Here is a 23,149-nt window from a genome sequence, read left to right on the forward strand (position 1 = left end):
TCTTTATACAGCATTCATGCCAACAGAAGAACATACAGAAGAGACAGAAAAGTATAAGGACCAGATCCCCAAAGTTAACAGCTGGAGTGGACCTGGCCGCTGCAGGTTTTCAGGGAAGCGTACCCATACTTCTCTCCAGGGTCCCTGGAGGTTCCAGAAGATTCTCCTCCTTTAAAGAAATGCGGGGCTCTGCAACCTGTTACCATTCTGGAATCAGGGCAAAGGGCCTAGTGGGACTCGGGAACAGAGGGGCCCAGGCAGCCGCACCAGTCCCGCAGGCTAAGTCAGCGGCAGCCCCGCCCCCGCCACCCAGGCTCCCTGGCTCTCTGAGGTCTCCTCCTGTGGGCCGGGACCCCAACGCGCCGCGCGCAGATTCTGGAGGGCGCCCCAGGGGGTGGCGGCCGGCAGCGCGGGCTCCCTGGCGCCGCCTCCAGTTCTGCGCGGCAGGGGACTAGTCCAGCCCGCGCGGTTCTGGGCGGAGAGAGTCAGGGGGAGCAGCCCCGCGGAGCAGGCGGCTACCTGACAGCTGTGAGCCCAGAGGTGGCGTCAGCAGCTGGGAGGGAAGCGGCGACTCCCGAGGTAGAGGTACGTGTTGACCGGTCACCAGGTGGGCGTTTCCCAGCCCCCTCTGCCTGGTGCAGCCCGGGAGGAAGGTGCTTCCTGCCCGAGGGCCCCGCAGCAGCCAAGTGAGCATGTGTGTGCAGCACATGGGTTCCTGGGAGGGCTGGCTCCGAGGGAACAGCTGAGTGCCCGACCCCTGTTCCCAGGCCTAAGCCTGAGGGGACTGGAGGAGGGCTGAGGAGCAGTGGGGCAGAGATCAGGAAGGGACCTCAGGGGTCCTTTTGCCACATCCAGCCTCTTCATTTGTCAGAGTGAAGTGACTGGCCCAGGGTCTCAGTTCCAGAAACCTGAAGTCCTCACTTGCAGGGCAGTGCTGCTAGGAGCTCCTGCCGCCTGGCTCAGGACAGCAGCACAGCTGTTGCCACGTGTAGAAACAAAGAACTGGGAGAGACAAAGTCAGAAAGTCAGAAAGAGACAGAAAGAGAGCCTCCCAGCACAAAGGAAGAAGGTCAGGAAATGGACTGCTACTGCTACTGCCACTGGGGCTGTACTTCCTCCCTGGTCGGTTGTGCTGTGGTCTGGAGTGTGACTCAGCTGGCTTGCTGACTCTGGCTCAGGTGTGTGTGAGTGTGTGTGTGTGTGTGCATGCGAGTGCATGTGTGTGTGCATGCATGCACGGGGATGCGGTGAATCTACCTGAGCATGTGGAAACCCTCTAAAACTGTGGATAGCTGTCCACTTACAATGAACTTGTTGGGAACCAGCCCTGTGTTTGGCTCTGAGGAAGATATCAGGAATCCCAAACGAATTAGCTTTGCGTTACTCCAGAGGGCAGAAAGGGCCCATGGGGGAGTCCCTAGGGGAGATCAGAGTTCAAGAGGAAGAACCTGATTCATGAGGTAGCAAGTTCCCTGTCTCTGGAAAAAACCAGGCCATACCAGAGAATTTTCTTATCAAGGAAATGGGCACGGGGATATGAAAGTAGGACAGCTTACTCCACATAGAAGCAGGATTTTAGTTTGAGGGTCCAGGGCTCATGCCCCTTTTTAGGTAACATCACCAAGCATGACCTCATTGGGTGGTGCTTCCTGTAAGAGCTACTCTCTGCGTATTTTTGAGTGACAACTGGGAGACTTCACAGGCGACCTCTGAGGCCCCATCACCGCTCAGTACTCTACTATAAGAGTGGTGAATGCCATGAGTCTAGGGGACTTTGGAGGAGGCAGGCCACTTCTGGAAGGAGTGGATCAGGATGGCATTTTGGAGGTGGCTGTGCCTCGAGGAGGAGGCTGGGTCTGGGCATTTCTGGGGCAGGGACACCTGAGCAGAGTCATGGAGGTGGGGAATGTCTGGGGACAAGGGAAGATGTGGTGGAGATGTGGTGAGGAATGTTGGTTGGAGTTTTTGGAATTGTGATGAGGAATGGTGGAAGGCCTGGAGCATTAGGCTATGGAACTTGAACTTCATTCCTAGGCCTGGGGGCTTTTGATGGGAAGGGGAATGGGTTATTGGGCTGGATTCAGAAGAAGTTGGCGCTTGGCAGCAATATTTGGGAAGCACTAACAGTGAAGGAAGCGGTGGGAGGAGAACTGGGAAGGAGAAGATTGCAGTGACAATGTGCGGCTGAATAGAGCTGTTGGGAATGGAGAGGATGGGGCTTGACCAGAGACATTGCTAAAAGGGATGTATATGTGTCACAGAGAAATAGGCCAAGGCCTGTGGTAGGGCGTTATCACACATGATCTTACCCAACCCTCCCAACAACCTTGTGAGAAGATTATTATGTGTAGGAATTTCGTAGAGGAGGAGATGGAGGGTCAGAGGTTAAACAACTTGTCCAAGGTCACACAACAAATAAGTGGTGGGGCAGGGACTTGAACCCAGAGAGAGATGGAATAGACCCAATCTGGTAGCCGAGTAAGTAAATGTCAGAGGCCGAGCAGAGGAGGAGACCTCAACGATGGAGATTGGGGTTCCAGTGCTGGGCAGGGAACCCCAGGAGTGGGTGTGAATGACCCACATCCAGCATGGTTCAGGGTTCAGGCTCTGGAAGAGGGGCCGCACGCAAATGACAGAGATGAGACAAGAAATAATAATTTGGAAATTGGGGGGCCAGGCGGGAAGCCATCCCAAGAGGAAGGACTCCATTAGGCTGAAGCCTTGCCATCCTTTTATTCAGTTTGGGATACACCTATAGCCCTTAGGCAGGCAAGTTCCAGTAACAGACTATCTTATCAGAAAGGATTTACATGACTATCTGGTGGGGAAGTTGCTTCAGCTACCATTGTCTGGACTAAACAGTGGGTGCATAGCCATTACCTTTGCCAGGGCTCAAGGGTCACCAGCATTCCAGGCTCCTTGTCCACCCCTCTCTGCTAGAGAAGACAATAGGCGGCTTCCCACAAGGGGGGTCAGGTTTGGTGGGTGATTGCAGGTGTGGGAGCCTGTGATGGCAGCATGCACGGGGATGGGGGCTGCAGTGTCCATCTGTTCTGCACCCCCTGACCCGAGGCTCCTTGTTGTGAATTCCCTGAGCGTGCTCTCGGAACCTATAGGCTGCTGGGATGCTGGAAGGCGCTGGGAGAAGTTGTGCTGAGGGAGGTGGTGGGGGATCCCCTGGGATCTGGCAAGTCAGTCACTGAATTCACATCACTCCCTTGCTTTTCTCCCACCCAGAACAATTGTGTGTTCTGTCTCAGTGCACAGGGGACATGGGCACTTGCCAGACCTCACTGGTCTAGAATTAGTTCAGTTTATCATGTTGCCCTGTTCTTGGTTCCCTCCTATGTTTGACCTCTAACAACGGTTATACAGGTCCCAAAGATGTGGCTGCAGACTATTGTGGAATTCCAAAAGTGCAGCTTCGGGAGCCACATGTCATAGTACCTGGTGATCTAGGGACAAGCCTGCCCTATATTTCAGATGGGGAAACTGAGGTGTCAGAAAATCATGGCCCTTTGCCAATGGCAGAATGAGTGGCAGAGAGGAGACCAGACCCTTGGGCTCCTGACTCTCAGGCTTTGCTCTCACCACTGCCATGTGGGGAAGCAGCTGCTTGGAGAGCAGCTTCCAGCGTCCCCCATAAAATAGCCCTTGGGGCGATTTTTAAAAATAGGCTTCAGCATTTGATGGACCATTGCAAGCTGTTATTCTCTTTTTCTCCCTTAAAAACACAAAGTCACAAAATGCCACATTATTTCCACTCATCCATCTAGGGGTCAAGTAAGTTCTTTGACATCTCAAATCGTTTCCTTTTTCTGAGAGAACTTTGGTAAGGCACGGTGTAGTTAGAGAGCCAGAGAGTGTCCCTCACGTGTGCAGGGTCAGTGCACGCAAGGTGCCTGTGCGCACTGCTGGCACCTAGGGCACTGACAGGGAAGACCAGAGAGGAGAGGATGGCTGTGGGAGAAGAGGAAGGAGGGGGAGCAGCAAAGTGAAGAGAAAAATGAAAAACTGAGTTGATGGCCCAGACACCTCAGTGGCACGGGCAGATGTCTTGAGGACATACACTTTGGGAACCTGGCTCCCCAATACTCAGAGAGGCAGAAAAAAAAAGAGCTAGTCGGCCTTAGAATTTATTGTGCAACTGTTCACAATAAATTGAGAGAGAAAGGAAGAGTGTTAATAATGATGCTGGGACAGCAGGCACAAGCCAGGATGTCCTGGGCACACTGGTCATCCTCAGGACAACCAATGTACATTAAATGCCAGACATGAGCTTGCTTGTTTAAGCCTCACTACAACCCAACCGCATAAGCACTGCTATCGTTCCCATTTTACAGAAAAATTAATGGAGAAACAGAGAGGCAAATATCATACCCACTAGTAAATGGAGGAAGCAGGATACCGAGTAGGCACTGCTATCATTCTCATTTTACAGAAAAATTAATAGAGAAACAGAGAAACAAATATCATGCCCACTAATAAACAGAGGAAGCAGGATTTGAACCCAGGCAGTTTGGCTCTGCCAGTGCCCATGCTTCAGCGTCACCTATGCTGGCCCTCCCCTCAGCTGCCTTCTTTTAGGACTCAGCAGTGAGCTTTTGGGTCTTTGTTTCCCACTGGAAGCTGATCTCAGTGGCCAATTTAGCATGGCTGCATCTGCATAAAAAATGAGTTTGTGGTTGAGGCCGAGGTGCTGGGGTGGGCTGGGGGAAGCGCTCTGTAGGTTTTATCTTCTACAGACTGCACCTTGTTCAAACCAGCCTTGACCACAGGTCTGCTTCATTCTTTCCTTGTACCCACTCTGCCCTTTCAGACTAAGTCAATGGACCAATGGACTGGGTTGGACATAAGAAGGCCCTCCTGAAGACCATTGCTGGGATGGGTTCCTGAAGGCCCTCATCTGCCTGGGTGACGCGAGGGATCGCTGTCTGATGGACAATTTTGCATGCAGGGTCTCCCCTAGCTTGAGGAATATGGCATTTTCTTTTGTGACAGATTCTTCTGGGGACAGTGCATTCCCTTCTTCAGTTTGTTTTGGCTCCCAGCCCGGGCTTTTTCTGAGTGTCAGCAGGGCTCTTTCTTACCCGGCCTGCCTGTTGACACATCCGGGATGGGCTGGCCCAGAGAGGCATTTACAGGGGCAGAGCCCGACCCTGGGTGATGCTCCAGGCCTTTCTAGGAGATGCAGGGAGGTCGGAGCAGCCAGGCTTTAAGGGCCTCTGTTCCCACTGAACCTGCTCTGAAGACCCCTTATGCCCTTCCCAGGGCTGGGCAGAATGTGTGGCTGGGCCTGAGAACTTGTGGGAGGGTGGGAACTGTGCCTTATGCAAGAGAGCTCCCGTGGGGGGGAAAGGGGGCTGGATTGGCTCAGCACCCAGCCTTCTGCTCTCAGTGCTCCGCTGGGTCTGTGCAGTTCTGTGCTCTGCTGGGCTTAGGAAAGGTGAGAAGGGCGAGACTTTAGCACACATGCCTTGGGTGTGCCAAGACCTTCCTTAACTCCCTTTTAAACTCACAGTAGCACGGGGGAAGTAGGAAGGTGGCTACAGTGGCTCCATTAATTACCAGTTCAGACAAAAGGGATATCTCTTATTACCTGGGCGATTGGTTTATTTTCACTTTATTTACTTTAGTGATTGCTCAGTGTTGAGCTCCAGGATTTGCAACTGGTCTGAGTTTTCCTGGTAAAAGCATGCTGCTTTGCCACAATGAATCCACATGAACGCACACCTCGCCGCTGGTGTGGAAGGTCGGGTCAGCGCTGACGTGGGAGGGAGACCAACTTCCTGCAGCTCCACCCTGATCACACACGGAACCTCAGGGACTCTATTCCCATGGCACCTCGAGGCGGGTGCACAGAATGTACCAGGCACGGCCGAGAACTTGGCACAAACAAACTCAATCCTTAGTACAGCCTTGTGGGACAGGTGCTGTTATTATCATTCTCCCAGCTTTGGAGATGAGGCTTCTAGGCAGGGTCCTTGCTGAAGGTCAATCAGCTATTAAGAGCCTGAGCTGGAATTTGAACTCAGGCAGCCTGGCCCCAGGGCCAAGTCCTCAACCATTCCTCAGCCTGCCCCTCTGAATGCTGAGGTCAGGGCCCAACTCTGTAGCCGTTCATGTGTCCTCAGGATTCACCCTATAAATCTGAGTTTCTTCCTTCTTCATGGAGGTGGGAACCTGCCAGTTCACCTCAGGCGAGCACATGGGTGTGAACAGGCACCACGGTGAAGGTTTACCTGGTCTTGCCTGTCTAGGTGGCTTTATCTGTGGATAGTTTGCTCCTGAGTTCTGTAATGTGGGGTCCAACTTTCCCTAGTTGGTCCTCGTCAGCATGTCAGTCTTGGACTGGAATTCCCCAGAGGGCCAGGCCAGAGTCTCACCCCATCGTTGCTTACTGTACAGCCCAGGTTCCCAGGGGACCTGGTTTACGAAGAGACATGTAGTCCCTTCAGCCACCATTTACAGTCCCCTTGGAGGGATGATCTGAAAAGATAACCAATGCAGCTCGAGTTTATTGACAAGCAGAGTCAAGGGTATTTCTTGTGGCTTCACAGAGGAGGTGGGGGCAGACTGGACAGGCAGAGGGCAGAGTGGGAGCACTGAAGGCAGGTGTGTGACAGCACCGAGCACAGCACACAGCGTGCTGGTGGGGCAAGAGGGTCCCTGCTTGGAGGCCCCCCTAGGGGTCTGTGTCCAGCTTCCAGGGGCTCTCAATGACTGGGAAGTGAGGGGACGATCAGCTGGGAAATGCTGTTGGGCTGCAGTGTGGTCAGGCCCAGGCACAGACATTTGCAACCGCAGTGCCCTGAGGCACAGGGACAGCCCTTTACTCCTTGGCGTGGAGGTACCAGGTTGGCATGCCCTTCGGGGGACATGGATGAGTCAGAGAGGTCCTGGCGGAGGGGGTTAGAGACACTGGCAGGAGGGACTACACTTGTCTTCAGCCAGGCTTTGTTTTTCTGTGGAGGAGGAGGAGGTGGACTGTCAAAGCCACTCTCTCTATGGTTCTGTGCAGGAGTGAAAGTTAGAGGCTTTCCTCCGAAGGCAAGGGTTTTCTCAACAGGAGAGCAGCCACCATCTCTACCCCCTCCTCCTCCCCCATCCCAGTGGGAACACTGAGGAGGGAGGGGACTTGGTCCTTGGAAGTTTCATCTGAATTGTGGTCAGAAATTAGTATCTGAGGTACCATCAGGAAAGACAAATTGTTCTGCATCAGGATCTCAGGGTCTTTCTCTGGTGTCCCGGTCTGTGGTGGCTTCTGGTTTTCAGGACTTCCGGGAGCTTGGATCAGATGGAAGGCCTGGAGAAGGATCAGTCAGCTTGGTGCCATGAGATCTTGACTCAGAGCCTTCGGGGTGGTGTCTGGGTGCACCGACCCTGCCTTCCCTAGAGAACCCCACAGATGGAAGGTGATTCCAACTCCCCTTTACACTATTTTTACTTTAGTGTCTAAAGTGGCCTGAGAATTCAGTTTTAGGGTGTTGTTTGGTGTTTGAATTTTTTTGTAACGGTCTTTTTTCATTGGAGTAAAATATACCTAGTACATGACATAAAAATCTACAATTTCTAAGTGTGCAGTTCAGTGGCATTAAGAACATTCACAGTGTTGTGCAGCCACCACCACCGTCTCCAGAACTTCCTTTATCCTCCCAGCTGATAGGGTTTGGTGTTCACCCTGGCTCCATGGAGGGCCACCGTCTCGCTGTCTCAGTGCCCTTAGGCACCGTGAGGCTCTCTCCACTTGGGCCATCTTCCTGCTTCTGTTTCTTGTTGCTTTTTGTTTTTTTAATCTCTGCTTCAGCCACAGGAACTTCTGTGAGTCTGCCCTCCTTTGGGCTGGGTTCTGTGCTAAGCACTTTGTCATTTCTCCCAGCAGTCCCATAGGTGGTTATTATCATCCACCCTTTCCCCATGAGGAAGCAGCATCAGAAATGTAACAGGCCATAGCAATTTCAGAGCCCGGGTTGGATTCTAGACTCTCCAATCCTTCCTCCTTCATCTGGATGGGAATGTATAGAATCAAGCACAGCCAACCCTGCCTCACATTGGTGTGTATGCTAGAAGGTTTCTAGAAACTGCATGGATTTGGGGATGTATTATATGAACCCTCTTCCATTAGGATTCTTAATTGGAACCTTTAGCCAAAAAGGATTTGCTTGAAAATAGCTTAATTACATACCATAGAAAAACAGCTAATGGAATTTGCCAAACTACTAAATTAAGCTTTTCAACTAATTACACATGTACTATAGAAGTGTGTGTTTAGCCTTGACTGTGGGTCCCTCCCCAGGCAAAGAGATGTGAAATGTTCTCTGGCCAGCAGGGGCTTGGTGACCGTGCCAGCTCTTGTTCTTGATGGTGATCACGTGTGCTTTTCTGTCCCTCTTGGAGTCTTGCTGGGGCTTGACCCTGCGTTTTCTCAGGGCAAGGCAGGTTACTCAGAGGGAGTGATTGTCCTGGCTGCAAATAACGCTAAGTGCATTTCTGTTTCTCAGCAGGCTTCTTTCTAGCGTTTATCTCCTGCAGTGTGTCTCTGGCGCATTTCCCGTTGCTCCTCCTTACCCTCTTTATGGACTGCACTAGCCCCTGCTGTGTCCCCTCTACTCAGATTTTTGGGGTTTGCCTTGGTTTGTGGCTTGGGGTTCCAGCTTCAGTAGATGTGGCTTAACCCTGGGAGTGAATTCAGCACCCAGCAGACTCACATGGCCCCATGCATAATAAGATAATGTATTGAGTCCCACCATATGCCAGGCAGTTTCTCATCTAGGAGTTAGCATTTCCATTTGACAGACAAGGAAACGGAGGCTCAGGGAGGGTACAGAATTGTCTGAGTTCACACATCTAGTTCTGGTATAGACACCTACATCACAGACATCTCAACATGCTGTTGATCCCGCTGCACCAGACTGGCTCCCTACAAGGGCTGACCCCTCGGGCTGTGGGGTCTGCTGGATAACAGAGCTCTGTTAACACACCTGTGAAATGGGAACAGAGTCTCCTGACTCCAACTAGGCGAGCTCCCCAGGCTCAGGCCAGTCGAACGATAGGGGTGGGCCAACTATAATGTAAAAAGTCTGCTATAGAACTTTTTAAGGAATGTAGTTTTAATGCATTGAACCACAGCTTGAATCAGAAACAGACACAAGAAGGAATTGCTAAGTGAAATGAATGTTAATAAAAAATAATTACTAGGCCTTCATTATATATTCACACATTGCAAACAAAAAAATTTTTTTAAACATACAAGCTCCATTTACTGGAGTTAGAAATAGAATGAAAAGCTCTACTTTGTACTGGATAGCAATCATATTATTCCACATACCACATCTGAACTTTCTGATACTTTAGGGACCTATCAATGTGGTTTTATTGAATGGTGATGCCAAACAAAGCAAAACAAAAAACCCTCATAAAACAAAATGGATCAACAGATACTTATTGAGCTCACTGTTTCTTTCTCAGACTGTATCTACTATCCTATGAAGTCTATCCATACTTTGTCATTTCAGTTATTTAATTTTTATTTCTAAAAATTCTCTTTGGCCCTGGCCGGTGTGTTTAGTGGTTGGAGCATCGGCCCTTGCACCAATGAGTCTTGGGTTCGATTACCGGTCAAGGGCAGGCACCTTGGTTGCAGGTTCACTCCCTGCCCCTGGTCAGGGCATGTGAGGCAGACAACCAGTCGATGTGTCTCTCTCACATCAATGTTTCTCTCTCTAACCTCCCTCCTTCTCTCCCTTTCACTCTCTTTGAAAAAGCAATGGAAAAAATATCCTCTGGTGAGAATTAACAAAACAAAACAAAAAAAAGAAAAAAAATCCTCTCTGGTTCATTTTTTAAAAATCTTCTTTGTTATTCTTTATGATTTTTTTGTTCCCTGCACATATTTGCAAGCTTGCCTTTAACTTCTAATTAATATTATATTAAAGTCATTATTATAGTCAGACCTGGACATTCCATTATCTGAAGAGTCCCTGGCCGGCGAATTCCTTTCTCACCAGCTTTTTGAAACATGGTTTTTAAATATTTTATTCAAAATTTTTAGTGTTGTTCAATGGTAGGGTCAATCTAAGTGCTTAGCCTGCCATACTGCTGGAAATAAAAGTCTAGCATATTTATTTAAAGTTGATAAAATGATGAGAGGGAAAAGTAATGGAGGTTGGCCTTTGAGACTTAGAATTGCCACTCTGTGCTGAAGGCATTTTATGAAGGCCCCGAACAGTGCATGAGGTGCTTTGCTGAGAAGCCACTCACAGTGCGCTTGCCTACCAGCATGGTGGGGACCCATCTACTCGGCACCCACCCCCAGAGGACGTTAATGTCCTGCAGGATCCAGCCGTCACTCTTTTCCTCCTACACAGTCTTACTACTGTCTATGGCTTCAACCATCACATTGATGCTGGTGACCCCCAAACCTATGTATCTAGCCCTGACCCAACTCCTGAGCACCAGGTCCCCCTTTCTCCTTCCATTTTGAAGTGTTTACATCTCTATGTCCCACAGACACCTCAGTCTTCACATTTCCCAAGTAGAGCCAAGTGTCTTCCCTGCCAATCTTGTTCCTCTCGTAGCATCGCCAATCTGGTAACCAGTTTCACCACGGCCCTCACCTCTGAAGTTAGAAGCCCTGGAGTCATCCCGGATACCTCTGCCAGCTCTGCGTGCCATGTCCAACTGTTACCTCACTCTGTCTCTTGACCCTATGCAGGTTCCTCCTTTCTCTGCACTGTCATGCCTCACGCAATCCCTGCTGCTGGTCTGAACCATCAGCTGCCTCTTCCCTGGGCTCCCTCCTTCTGGCCTCTCCCTGCTGGGGTCCAGCCCTAGCATTAATGCCAATCAGGATCTCATCCCAATCGTGCCACATGCTGTCTCACTTCCACCTTTCTCCCCAGCGCCTGTAAACGAAGCCCATCTTCCTTAGATGATATGTAAGGTTCCTCACATCTACCCCATTTCTCTCCTTTGCCCACCATTTATACTCCTCTGAATGTGCCATCTCTTCTCATCGCATGTTTATAGTGCTGAGCAGGGGTTTTCAGACATAAGTGGGCATCAGAATCATGTGCAAGCCTCGTTAGAACACAAAATGCTGGACGTCACCCCCAGAGGTTTAAATTGGGTAACTCAGAAATGGGGCCTAAGATCTGAATTTGTAACAAGTCCCAGTGGTGGCTGCTTCTGGCAACGAATATGAGAACCACCAGTGTGAACTGGTAACGGGTGTGAGCCCAGGAGCACTTCACTCCCTGTATCATGTAACCTCCCCATGCCTCGGTTTACTTTTCCTGAGAGAGGATTCAATGAGTTAATAGTCAGAAAGCACTAAACGCAATGCCTGCTTCATCGTAAGTGCTCAGGAAATATATCATAATTCACATTCTTGGTGATGGATGTCTGCCCCCTTACTCTTTTCTGCTCACAATCTCCTCCTTACTTTCAAGAACCAGTTTCTTTGCTGAGGTGCTAAAACACTCTTCTTTGCCACCTCATTTGGCCGCCCTGCTCTCCTCGGCCTCTCCTCCTGCTCACACACTCCAGTGTGCGCACCCTGCCCAAGGTGCTCCCCTCCTTCCCTGGAGTGATCTCCTCCACAGTGCACTCTCCCTGGCTGTCTGGTACATCACAGGGATTCCAAAATGCTAATTAAATGACTGACTGGGCTTCTATTATAGAATTGAATATTGTATTGAAAATATGGTAAAATGTGCTCAATCTGGGCAAAGAACTGAATGCTAAGAAAAGGTAAAGGGAAAAGAATTATGTGGACGTTTGGGAATGCTGTATTCAGGATAGTGGGATGATGCTTCAGGAACATGGGCCTGTCTTCTCAGGAACATCTGAGAGCACATCACTTAGTATAATCTTAACTACAGGTAGCAACTTCCCCACACAGTGGACATAAGTGATGAGGATACTCTTTACTGTTATAATAGGACTAGAGGCCTGGTGCATGTAATTTGTGCACTGGGGGGGGGGGGGATCCCCTCAGCCTGGCCTGTGCCCTCTCGCAGTCCGGGAGCCCTTGGGGGATGTCCGACTGATGGCTTAGGCCAGTGGTCGGCAAACCGCGGCTCGCGAGCCACATGTGGCTCTGCCCCTTGAGTGTGGCTCTTCCACAAAATACCACATGCGGGCGCGCATGTACAGTGCGATTGAAACTTCATGGCCCATGGGCAGAAGTCGGTTTTCGGTCTGGACAAGTCTATTTTGAAGAAGTGGCGTTAGAAAAAGTGGGGGGTGTCGGTCGGTTGGGCGACAGGAGACGCGGTGCAGGCAGGCCGCGGGATATGCAGCGCGGGGGAGGCTCTCGAGATTCATGCACGAGTTGAGGATGGGAGGGTTGGAAGGGGTCGACTTCAGCGAACGTACCTCAATCAGATTGAGGACGTTTTTAGCAAAGGCCAGCTTAGGAGTACCCGGATTAAGTTAATAACAATGTACCTACCTATATAGTTTAAGTTTAAAAAATTTGGCTCTCAAAAGAAATTTCAATCGTTGTACTGTTGATATTTGGCTCTGTTGACTAACGAGTTTGCCGACCACTGGCTTAGGCCCACTCCTGCCACCCCCACTGCACTCGTCAGCTGTGAGCCCAGCTTCTGGCTGAGCAGTGCTCCTCCTGTGGGAGTGCACTGACCACCAGGGGGCAGCTCCTGATTTGAGCGTCTGCCCCCTGGTGGTCAGTGCGCATTATAGCATAGTGACAGGTCCTTCTGCTTTTAGGGTGATTTGTATATTAGCCTTTTATTATATAGGAGGATGCTGGAGAAAGCACAGCACCAGGGTTGTTTATCCAGTGGGTCAATGATATCATCAAAGACTCAGGTGTTTTTTTTGTATGTGTTTTTTTTTATCTTTCTCTGCTCTTTACTTATGCTCCCCCCTCATGGTCACAGTGTGGCTGCAGAAGGTCACAATATGGCTATAGAAAATCAAGTGTGGCTGAACAAGGAGAGGTTCCTGCATCTTTCTTTTTAAAAGCAAGGAAAACATTTCCAAGAAACTCCCCCTCCCCCACCAGCAGGTCCCTCTTCATGTCTCAGTGACTAGAGTTGGGTCAGAACCCACCTCTAACCTACCCCCTTACAAAGGGCCTGCATTGGCTTTGACTGGATGAGGCCTCTGAGCTGGACATATGGTGGCACCCTGAGTGGTGAACACATTGGAGTTCTGTTAGAACGGAGGAAGGGAGAAATGGATATTGTGGAGGTGAGCAACAGTGTCAGCCACAAAACCTGACCCACACCCCAGGGGCAAGTTTATTTGAGCAGTCACAGGAATGAAAATTAAATGACTTTAGGAGTCTTTTCTACCTTGAGAATCTAAAAGGAATTACTTGAAGTGAAAATGAGAAGACTTTTCCTCTGTCTGTCCCTGCAGGTCCTGCCCTGACCACAGCTGCCCTTCAGGACACCGGCTCTGAGCCACGGCTGGGCCATCAGGCTGCTGTCAAGGGTGGGGCTCTGGCGACTTGTGCTGTTCCTCATGAGTCCAGCCTGGGGCTCCACCTGGCATCCAGCACGGCCACGTCTCAGGTGAGAGCTACAGAAGGAACCCTGGGGCAGCCGGACCCCAGGACCTGGGGTTCAGAGGGAGAACGAGAACAGGAGAGTTCAGTTCAGGTGTGCCCCCTCTGCACCCCCAGAGGTGTAACTGGACAGGAGGCTTGTTTATGGCTCCTAGAGGCAGGTATAGTGGGAGCTGCCCCCTGCAAGAAGGTTGGGCCAAATAAGCAAATATTCTGAAGGACACAGAAAACAGTTTCTCGGTAGGCATCTCTGGTTTTCTGTAGCCCTATTAAAAACTGTTAGTCAACGTACCAAAGTGGACTCCCAAACCACATGGATTGTGTGTTTTCTGCTTGTCTGGTTCGTGGAGAGCTGTGGGATAGGCTCGTTGTCCCTCCAGGGTCTGGCTGTCTGAACAGAAAAAGAAAGCTGGTAAGAAACTGATGAGAAACTTCCACCAGGGGTAGGGGATAATGATCATGGACAGCAGTAGGTCTCCACAGTGGCCAAGAAGTTTGGGTTCCATGTGAGGAGCAGTGGTGACAGCTTCTAGAAATTATGTACTAGCCTGACATTCTAAAATTTGCCCAGCTTTTCCGGACATACATCAGAGGCACTAAGATAAAATATGTGCGAGCCTGAGTATGAGGCAGTACAGTGGGATTTAGTTATGAGTGACTTCTAGGGTGGGGCAGGGGGCGAAGTAACACTAATTTGGCCATTATATGTGTTGTCATATTTTATGTGCCTATCTTAAATCTTCAATCAAAATGTCAACTCCTTGAGGACAGTAATATTTCATTTCTCTTATATTCTTCACAAGGTCAATACTCAGTAATTATTTATTGGTTGATTTTTCGGTATATACTTAAACGATAAAACTTTATCAGTCAAGGGCCTAGAATTTTCACTCATTTGGGCAGAGTTGTCATCAGTATCTATTGAGCACCTCCTGAGATGAACAGCGTCAGAGACCTTAGCCACTTGAACTGGCCAGAGTGTGTTCATTTCTGAGGGCTGTCAAAACAAAATACGACAAGCAGGGTGATTAAAAACAACTGAATGTATAGTCTCACAGATCTGGAGGAGACACGTCCCAAGTCAAGATGTTGGCAGGGCCCTTGCTCCCTCTCCAACCTGTGGGGAACCCTTCCCTGTCTTCTGGCTCCTGGTGGCTTGTGCCAGTCTTTGGTGTTTCTTGGCTTGCGGCCGTGGAATACAAGCTCTGCCTTCATTGTCGCATGGCATTCTCTTTACCTGTCTCTATTTTCACATGACTGCTTCTTATAAGGACACCAGTCATATGACCTCATCTTAACTCAAGACATCTACAATGACCCTATGGATAAATAAGATCCCATTCTGAGGTACTGGAGGGTAGGACTCCAACTTGTCTTTATTTGGAGATCACATTCAACCCAGAACACGAAGTGAGCTCATTCACGGGGCCAAGACCAGAACACACAAAGGGCTAGGAGTGAACATGAGCCGTGTCCCCGGTGCTGACAGGAAGACAGGAAGAGGGAGGGAGAAGCAGCAGCAGGGGCACGTGTCCAGTTCTTTCGTCACTGTCTGGGGAAGTGTGTGTTGGGTTGGGGCCCAGTGGACACACTGTGCCCCAGAGGAGGAGTTCCATGCTCCTACTGCTCTGCCCTTTCATAGGACGAGTCGGGAAGAGGCCTCAGAGGCTGGGAACACACAGACCATTTGGGTTCCAGGTAACCTTAACTTTGGAGGGAAGTGGAGGAGCCCACCTCATCCTGTGGAAAGTTGCACCCTTTTGCCCTAGGAGAGGAGGAGCTACTGGGCCCAGCCAGCTCATTGCCAGGCTTCAGAGAGAGTTCTAGATACCAGATATTGAACAACCTGCTTGTCTCTGAGCCTAGTGAAACCTGGACTTCATGCTGCAACTTTCTGCCTCCCCAGTTTGATATCCCTTAGTGCAGAAGTTGTAAACCAGAGGCCCACAGGCCACTTGCAGCCCATAGATGTGTTTTGGCTACAGTGGCTGGTGTTCAGATGTTTTTATATTATTTTTTGAATAATCAGTACATTTACATAGTTCAGAAATCAAATCATTATAGAAAGGTATCTAGTGAAAGCTTATCTTGGCCTCCACCTGCCTGTCCAGCCCCCTCCCCTGTTACCACTTCTATTACTTTCTTATACATTCTTCTAGAGTTTCTTATTGCAAATACAAGTCAGTACAAATTATATTCTGCCTCCATTACTTCTTTCTCACATAACTGTAGTCCACTACATGCTTTTTCCACCTTGCTTTTATCACTTATCTTGGCACTCTTTCCCTACTAATATGCTGAGAGCCTTCTCACTCTTTTTTACAGGGGTGTATACATTGTGTGGATGCACAGTGTATCACTTATTTAACCAAAATCCTTCTGATGGACACAGGTTGTTTTCAGTCATTCGCTGTTTATTACAAGCAAAACTGCAGTGACTAAAACTGCCACTTTGTACTATGCTTGAACATGTATAACATTTAGAAATTCTGAAATATCTTTGAATGATCAAAAAGACTAGAAACACGAAGTTCTAGTAACTGTAGGTTGACCACTGTTTGTATTGTTAGCTGTTTCTCAGGGTCCCTGACATTAGGTCTGGCCTGCTCCCACTCGGCATGTTCCCCACCCCCTCTTCCTCCCTCTTTGCTTTGAGGCTGAGTGTTGACTGCATTGAGCACCTCGATTGGTTGCGCTCTTTTTCTTATGGTAGATTCAGAGGGAAGGGAAATCGCTCTTGTACCCATGCTCTTTCTACATTCCTTCAAGTAGAAAATGAAAGCTAGGGAGGCTGTCTTTTTTAAGAAGAAAAGGAGAAGACAGATTCCTTTGTGGATGTAATTCTGCTTCTTCTTATGTGCATCTGTGTTACTCGTTTGGGCACTTGATTGTGCAGCCCGGCCTTGTTACGTCCACGCTTTTCTCTCACCTCCGAGCAGAAGGGAAGGACTCTGCTCGCTGGTTGATTTAGCACTGCCAGAGCAGCTGCTTGGAGACCAGCAATAACAATGAACAAGACAGTCAAATGCATCATTCGAACACATGTGCTCTCCCACCAGGACCCCACGAGGATGGGGACGTAATATTCCTGTTTCCATTTCACAGACAAGGAAACAGTAATAGAGTGAAGTCGCTTGACTAAGATTCATAACTTATACATGGCAGAACTAGTATCTTTTTTTTAAAACATTTTTATTGATTTTCAGAGAGTAAGGAAGAGGGAGAGAGAGATAGAATCAATGAATGAGAATCATTGATTGGCTGCCTCCTGCACGCCCCCTACTGGGGATCGAGCCCACAACCCGGGCATGTGCCCTTGACCGGAATCGAACCCGGGACCCTTCAGTCGGCAGGCAGACGTTCTATCCACTGAGCAAAACCAGTTAGGGCGGAGCTAGTATCTGAAACCAAGAACTTCTGGCTCTAGAACCTGCTGTTTTAGCCAACATATTGGCTGCCTCAAACTTTTTTTTTTTAAGGTTGTGGCTAACAGTTATACTTTTCGCCTTTTCAGTTTGTCGTCAGTGGTGGCGTGATGATGACAGTCATGACAAAGATAAGAGGAAACTCTGAAAGTAGGCGAGTGGTGACATGCTGCAGGAAGGCAAATAATGAGAAAGCATTGTTGTTCTAACAGAGGCCAGGCTCAGCCTTTACGTCTGTCACACTGGTTAGAGTGGAATCGGCTCCGTTGCTCCCTTTGGAGCAACTTCTGAATGCAAGGCACTGTGCCAGGTGGGAGATACAATGAATGGGCCACACCCTGGTCCTCAGAGCTAGGACGTGTCAGCAGACACTGCAGTACCACCTGGTTTGTGTGGCATTAGAGTGACATGGATGTGTCAGGCCGGGTCCTGAATGTGAGAAAGGAAATAAATTCACTGTGGGGTAGCAAGGTGGGTAGTTTGTAGTTGTCTTGGGTCTTCAGCTCTGCTGGATGGAGGAAGGAAGCAAGGCCCGGAAGTGGAGGCTGTGAGCTAAGGGGTTGAGCCATCTTTCTGCCCACAGGCCAGGGTGGAGGTGACAACGGCTGCACCTCTGGAGCTGTGGGCTCTTTGGCAATGGGCTCAGCCAGGGCTGAAGGTGGGCTGAAGGAAACGGCCTCTCCCCTTTCCTGCATCCCATCTCAGCGTTTCTCATTCCTGGGCTGGGTTTAATGCCCGAGCTGGGCTGCCTCTCGGGGGGCACTTACCCTGGGAGTTAGAATTCTGCTGGAGGGCGAACCCCTGTCCCCGGATGAAGGACTAAATTTGCCAGGGAAGAGAGGCGGGCGGGGGGCAGGAGGACACAGTTCACAGGTCACCATATTCGACCTTTGACATCACACTTCAGCAGAAGGATCATAGGCCGGGCTTCCTGTCACAGGGAGGGAGGCTCCTTGCTTGTCTTTTTATTTGCTGCCTTTCTTCTTTCTTCTCCCCCAGGTTTGCATCCACAGTATCTATCATCTGTGGTTATCTTAGAACAACTGGGGGTTTTGCTTTGTACTTATTCTTTCTCTGAGTGTGACACTAACCACAGCCGCCTCCAGGCAAAGGGTGTAGGGCAAGGCCAGCTGCTCTTCATTCAGATGCTGTGGTCTTTGGTGCAGCTGATGCTAGTGGCGAAGTTATACAAAACAAAGGTGTTGAAACTCAGTCCAAGTGACTGTTGGGGACCTGCAGCTTGTGCTTCTAGGGATGAGTAACGGAAACTCATTTTTTTCTGGTTGAAAAGGAGAATTCAGAGTCCTGATGGAACACAGACAACAGGCATTGCAGGGCACAGCCGTGCGCTTCTCTGTGCTGGCATCTGTGTGGACATGCAAGAGACGCACCCACACTCTGTCCTCAGGGACCTATTGACAAGAAGAGGAGAAAAATGTACCTCCCCTCTTGGGCCCGCTTCCTCATTTGAGAAATGAAAGAGGTTGGGCTTTACCAGTGTTCCCCCCAGGGTCAGGGCTGCCCCGAGGGCAGTGCTTCACAAATGCTCCGTGTGCACATGAACCACTGGGGGTCTTGTTAACATGCACATTCCAGCCCAGGAGGTCTGTCCAAGGCTTTCGATTCTGTGCATCCAACAGACTCCAGTTACTGAGGCTGCTGCACAGAGCTTTGAGTACTGTGGCTCTGGGGGCACTTGGGAAATCTGTGGGTGGCTTAGAGTTGCCACAACAACAGGGTGAAGCCCCTGGCATTACTGGATGGGGGATAGGCATGCTAGTCATGATTCTGTGTGGGAATGTCATTAGTGAATTGTCACCCACTCTGCCAAACTCAGCCCACTGCACATATAATCGGTAATTACTTCTCATATAGTAATACTGAAAAGTTTTTAAAGAAGTTATGCCAAAAGCCCAGTAATCTAGGAGACCATTGTTCTGGGAAGAGAAGCCTAAATGGTGTAAAGACACAGCCTTGACATGACTGGATAATGTCCCCACTGTGGGCGTCCTGTCTAGATCGGAGCGTTTCCACGCTGAACCGGAAAGCCTGTCCATGCAGCATGCAGTCACTGCAGAAGCAGGGACATCACTGCGGATTTGCAACAGGACAACACGTTACTAAATTAGCAGAAGCACAGGAATACCACCATCTCAGTGAACTTCTGTAGAGAAGCTATTGTTAAAATAGTTTATATTCTAATACTAGAGGCCCGGTGCACAAAAATTTGTGCACTCGGGGTGGGGGAGTCCCTCAGCCGGCCTGCGCCCATTCACAGTACAGGACCCTTTGGGGGATGTCCACCTGTTGACTTAGGCCCACTCCCTGTGGGATCAGGCCTAAGTTTGCAGTCAGACATCCTTCTGGCAGCCAGGGAGCCCTTGGGGGATGTCCGACTAAAGGCTTAGGCCCCAAGGGATCGGGTCTAAACTGTTAGTTGGACATTCTTAGTGCTGCCACGGAGGTGGGAGAGGCTCCTGCCACCACCTCTGCACTGGCCAGCCATGAGCCAGCTTCTGGCTGAGTGGCACTCCCCATATGGAAGTGCACTGACCACCAGAGGGCAGCTCCTGCATTGAGCATCTGCCCCTGGTGGCCAGTGTGCATCATAGCAACCGGCCATTCTGCCGTTCAGTCAATGTGCATATTAGCCTTTTATTATTATTATATAGGATGTCCCTATTGCCCTCCTTTTGCCCCCTTTACCCAGCTTTTGCCCCTCACTTCTCTCTGGCCATCACCATACTGTTGTCTGTGTCCATGGGTTGTGCATATATTTTCTTTGGCTAATCCCTTCTTTAAATTCACTTCTTTAAATTTTTATTTTCAGATAAGTGCTTATAACTGCACTATTATATATCTTCTATTATATCATTTAGAATTAAGATATTTTTTAATTGAACCCCTGTAAATTTTAGCACAATTTAATAAATTATGCTAGAAGCAATTATGAGATTTTCATGTAATGCAGATACATTTTAATTAATATTTTATTAATTTTTAATTTTTTAATATTTTAATTTGAAATAATCTCATACATGTAAAAAAACTATAAAATACTACAGCATATTATATGTACCCTTCACCCAATTTCTTAGGTGTTAATAATTTAAACATAACCATTATACAACTAACAAAATTTGGAATATATTTTTCTTATTATCTCTTTAATGTTACTTAATCCATTTACTTTGTTTTTGCTAATCTTCAACCAAGGATATTTTTCCATTGAATTTTAGAGAGAGTGAAGGGAAAGGGAGAGACACATTGATTGGTTGCCTCCTGCACATGCTTTGATAGGGACTTGGGATCAAGCCAGCAACTGAGGTACATGCCCTTGACTGGAATCGAACCTGGGACCTTTCAGTCCAGGGGGTAATGCTCTATCCACTGAGCAAAACAGGCTACAGCTTAATTCATTTACTTTTAATCTATATGTGTCTTTATATTTAAAGTGGGTTTTGATTTTGATTCACCCTCATAATCTGTCTTGGCTTCTGGGGCTTCTGGGTCGGGCCTGCCTTGCCACCGGGGACCCACCGATCAGGTCCCCAGCAGCAAGGCGGGGCCAGCTCCTGGGGCTTCTGGGGCTGTAAGGAGGGGCCAGCTCCTGGGGCTTCTGGGGCGGGGCTGCCTTGCCGCCTGGGACCCGCCGATGGGGTCCTGGGCGGCAAGGTGGGGCCAGGCCTGCCCTGGATGGCGGCCGGATGGCGGCTCGTGCTGTCCCGCCCTGCCTGCAGTATGCAAATTAGCTGCCATCTTTGTTGGTGGTTAATTTGCATATCGTGCTGATTAGCCAATGGGATGCATAGCGAAGGTACAGTCAATTACCATGTTTGTCTATTATTAGATAGGATACTTATATTTGTAGTGCAATGATAAGAAATCTCTTGGAAAAAAATAGATAGTACAATGACTTACTTGGGGGTTGCCTTTGTTTTTCATTCTTACTCTGATAGTCTCCTTCGAGGTCTACCAAACAACTTTTTCCAATCCATCCTCCTTTCCCCACTGCCTAAATAAAAAGGATATGGTTTCCAAGGCTTTTTTAAAAAAAAAAATCCTCAACTGAGGACAGTTTTTCCATTGGTTTTCCAGGAGAGTGGAGGGGTGGGAAGAGAGAGAAGCATCAATGTGAGAGAGACACATTGATTGGTTGTCTCCCACACGCACCCCGACGGGACCAGGGATCGAACCCAAAACTGAGATAACATGCCCTTGACCAGAATTAAACCCTTCGGTCCGTGGGCTGATGTTCTAACCATTGAGCAACTGGCCAGGGCTCCAAGGCTTTTTAATGCCCAAAACGGAATGTGTGCCCCTGCTCCGTGGATGGGATTTCCAGATTACACACATGTTTTCCATGAGGCTCTGTCACTGCCCTGTCCCATGTCTCTGCACAATAAATAACTACGCCTAGCTCATACAAAAGAATAATGTACTTTCTTGTTTTCTCTACTTGCACGTTTGTAATTTTATTCAGCATGTTATCTCTACTTCAGGTAAGGTTATTACCTGCTTCCTGTTATCAGATCCAGACAGGAGAGTGAGTTTGCTATTTCTCATCCTAGCATTTTTATTCTGTTGTCCTCTGCTCTTTTATTTCCTTGTAGTCTTTATGAGCAGTTAAATCTAATCTTATCCATTATAAGTAGGTGTAAGCATTGACTTCTTCATTATGCATTCCTGTGCAGTCGTGCGTGAGCACTTACATATTGAAATACTTATTATTTTTATTATAAATTGCATTCCTTTTTTTCTCCTTTATATTACAGTTAGAGCTAGATTTTGCATATGGGTTGACTGACTTATCTAGAAGTTTCATTTCAGGTAGTTAAAAGAACATTTCCAAATTTTTGTTATAAAAAATGGTGCATTGATTGAAGAGGGCAGAGCATCCCTGGATTAAGTGATGTCTCTGACATTCTTTGTGCAACATTTAAAAACAATAGATGTCGGTGTGATTTGTGACCAACTTGAGAGTAACCCTGGATGAGAAAGCAATCAGTGAACGTTGGTATTACCTGTAATTTCTGCTTGGATGAGATACTATGAGTCCTCATTAAAATAGTGGCTCTCCCTAGGTTGCACTTTAGAAACTAGGAAAGTTAAACACACATTCATGCAAGCATTTACACACACACACACACACACACACACACACACACACACACACACACCTCACACCTTGATCCTACCCAGAATCATTTCAAACTGAATATCTGGGATGAGGCCTAGGTGTCTGGAGTCAGAAGACTCCCCAGATGACTCTGATGCTCTGTGAGGCTGAGAATCACTGCCTGTAGTGGGGTGAATGGTAAAAAGATAGGTCCTGTCCCAACCACCAAAAGCTGTGATTGTGAAAGAAAAAGGCTGTGTGCAGGTGTGATTCAGCGACAGGTCTCCAGCTGAGATCATCCTGGACTATCCCCGGCCCTAACTTCAGTCAGTGTCCTTTCAAGAGGCCCACACAGGAGAGACACGGAGAGAAGGCCAGGGGGAAACAGAGGCCGAGGTTGGAGTTCCAGAGCTACAAGCCTGGAAGAAGTAAGGAATGACCTGTCCCCCAGAGCCTCTGAGGGGGCACAGCTGCCTAAATGTGAAAGGATGCATTTCTGTTGCTCTAAGACACCCACCTGGTTTTTGATAATTTGTTGCAGCTGCCCTAGGAAATGAATACATTGCCTAAAGCAGTGGTTCTCAACCTTGGCTGCACATTAGAATCACCTGGGAATCTTTTTAAAATCCTGATTTCTGGGGTTCATCCTCCGGAAATTCTGTTTCTTTGTTACTAATGTTGTGGCCTCACCCCATAACAAAGAAACAGAATTTCCGGAGAATGAGGCCCAGAAATCAGGATTTTAAAAAGATTCCCAGGTGATTCTAGTGTGCAGCCAAGGTTGAAAACAAGTGGGTTAAAAAGGGCGTGGCTTAAAGTTGGGAGGGGGGGGGGGCCCGGACTAAGAAGAGTTTTTTGGATGGGGAAGCAAATGAGTGAGTGAGAAGGCCTGGCTGAGGGAGAAATGGGGGCAGCCTGCCTAGAGAGAGAGTGGCTGTAGGAGGAAAGGGAGCTATTGTGAGCCCATAGAGATCCTGGTGTGAAGATGCTCTCTGCATCTGTCTGTGGCCTTTCCTTGTGGGTTGGTTTTTTGTTTTTTTTAAGGGGAGAAAGCCTTTTTAGGCCCTT

General features: G+C 48.7%; 1 protein-coding gene across 1 annotated transcript in view; it reads left to right on the plus strand.

Moving 5' to 3' along the window:
* Nucleotides 1-373: 373 nt before the first annotated feature.
* CRACR2A (calcium release activated channel regulator 2A) overlaps nt 374-23,149 on the plus strand; it is a 133,069-nt gene continuing 110,293 nt past the window's right edge. The window contains 2 exon segments of the mRNA XM_023759955.1: nt 374-585; nt 13,390-13,544. The gene's annotated coding sequence lies outside the window, so the exon portion shown is untranslated.

The sequence above is a fragment of the Myotis lucifugus genome, unplaced genomic scaffold, assembly GCF_000147115.1.
Source record: "Myotis lucifugus unplaced genomic scaffold, Myoluc2.0 scaffold_167, whole genome shotgun sequence".
NCBI lineage: Eukaryota > Metazoa > Chordata > Mammalia > Chiroptera > Vespertilionidae > Myotis > Myotis lucifugus.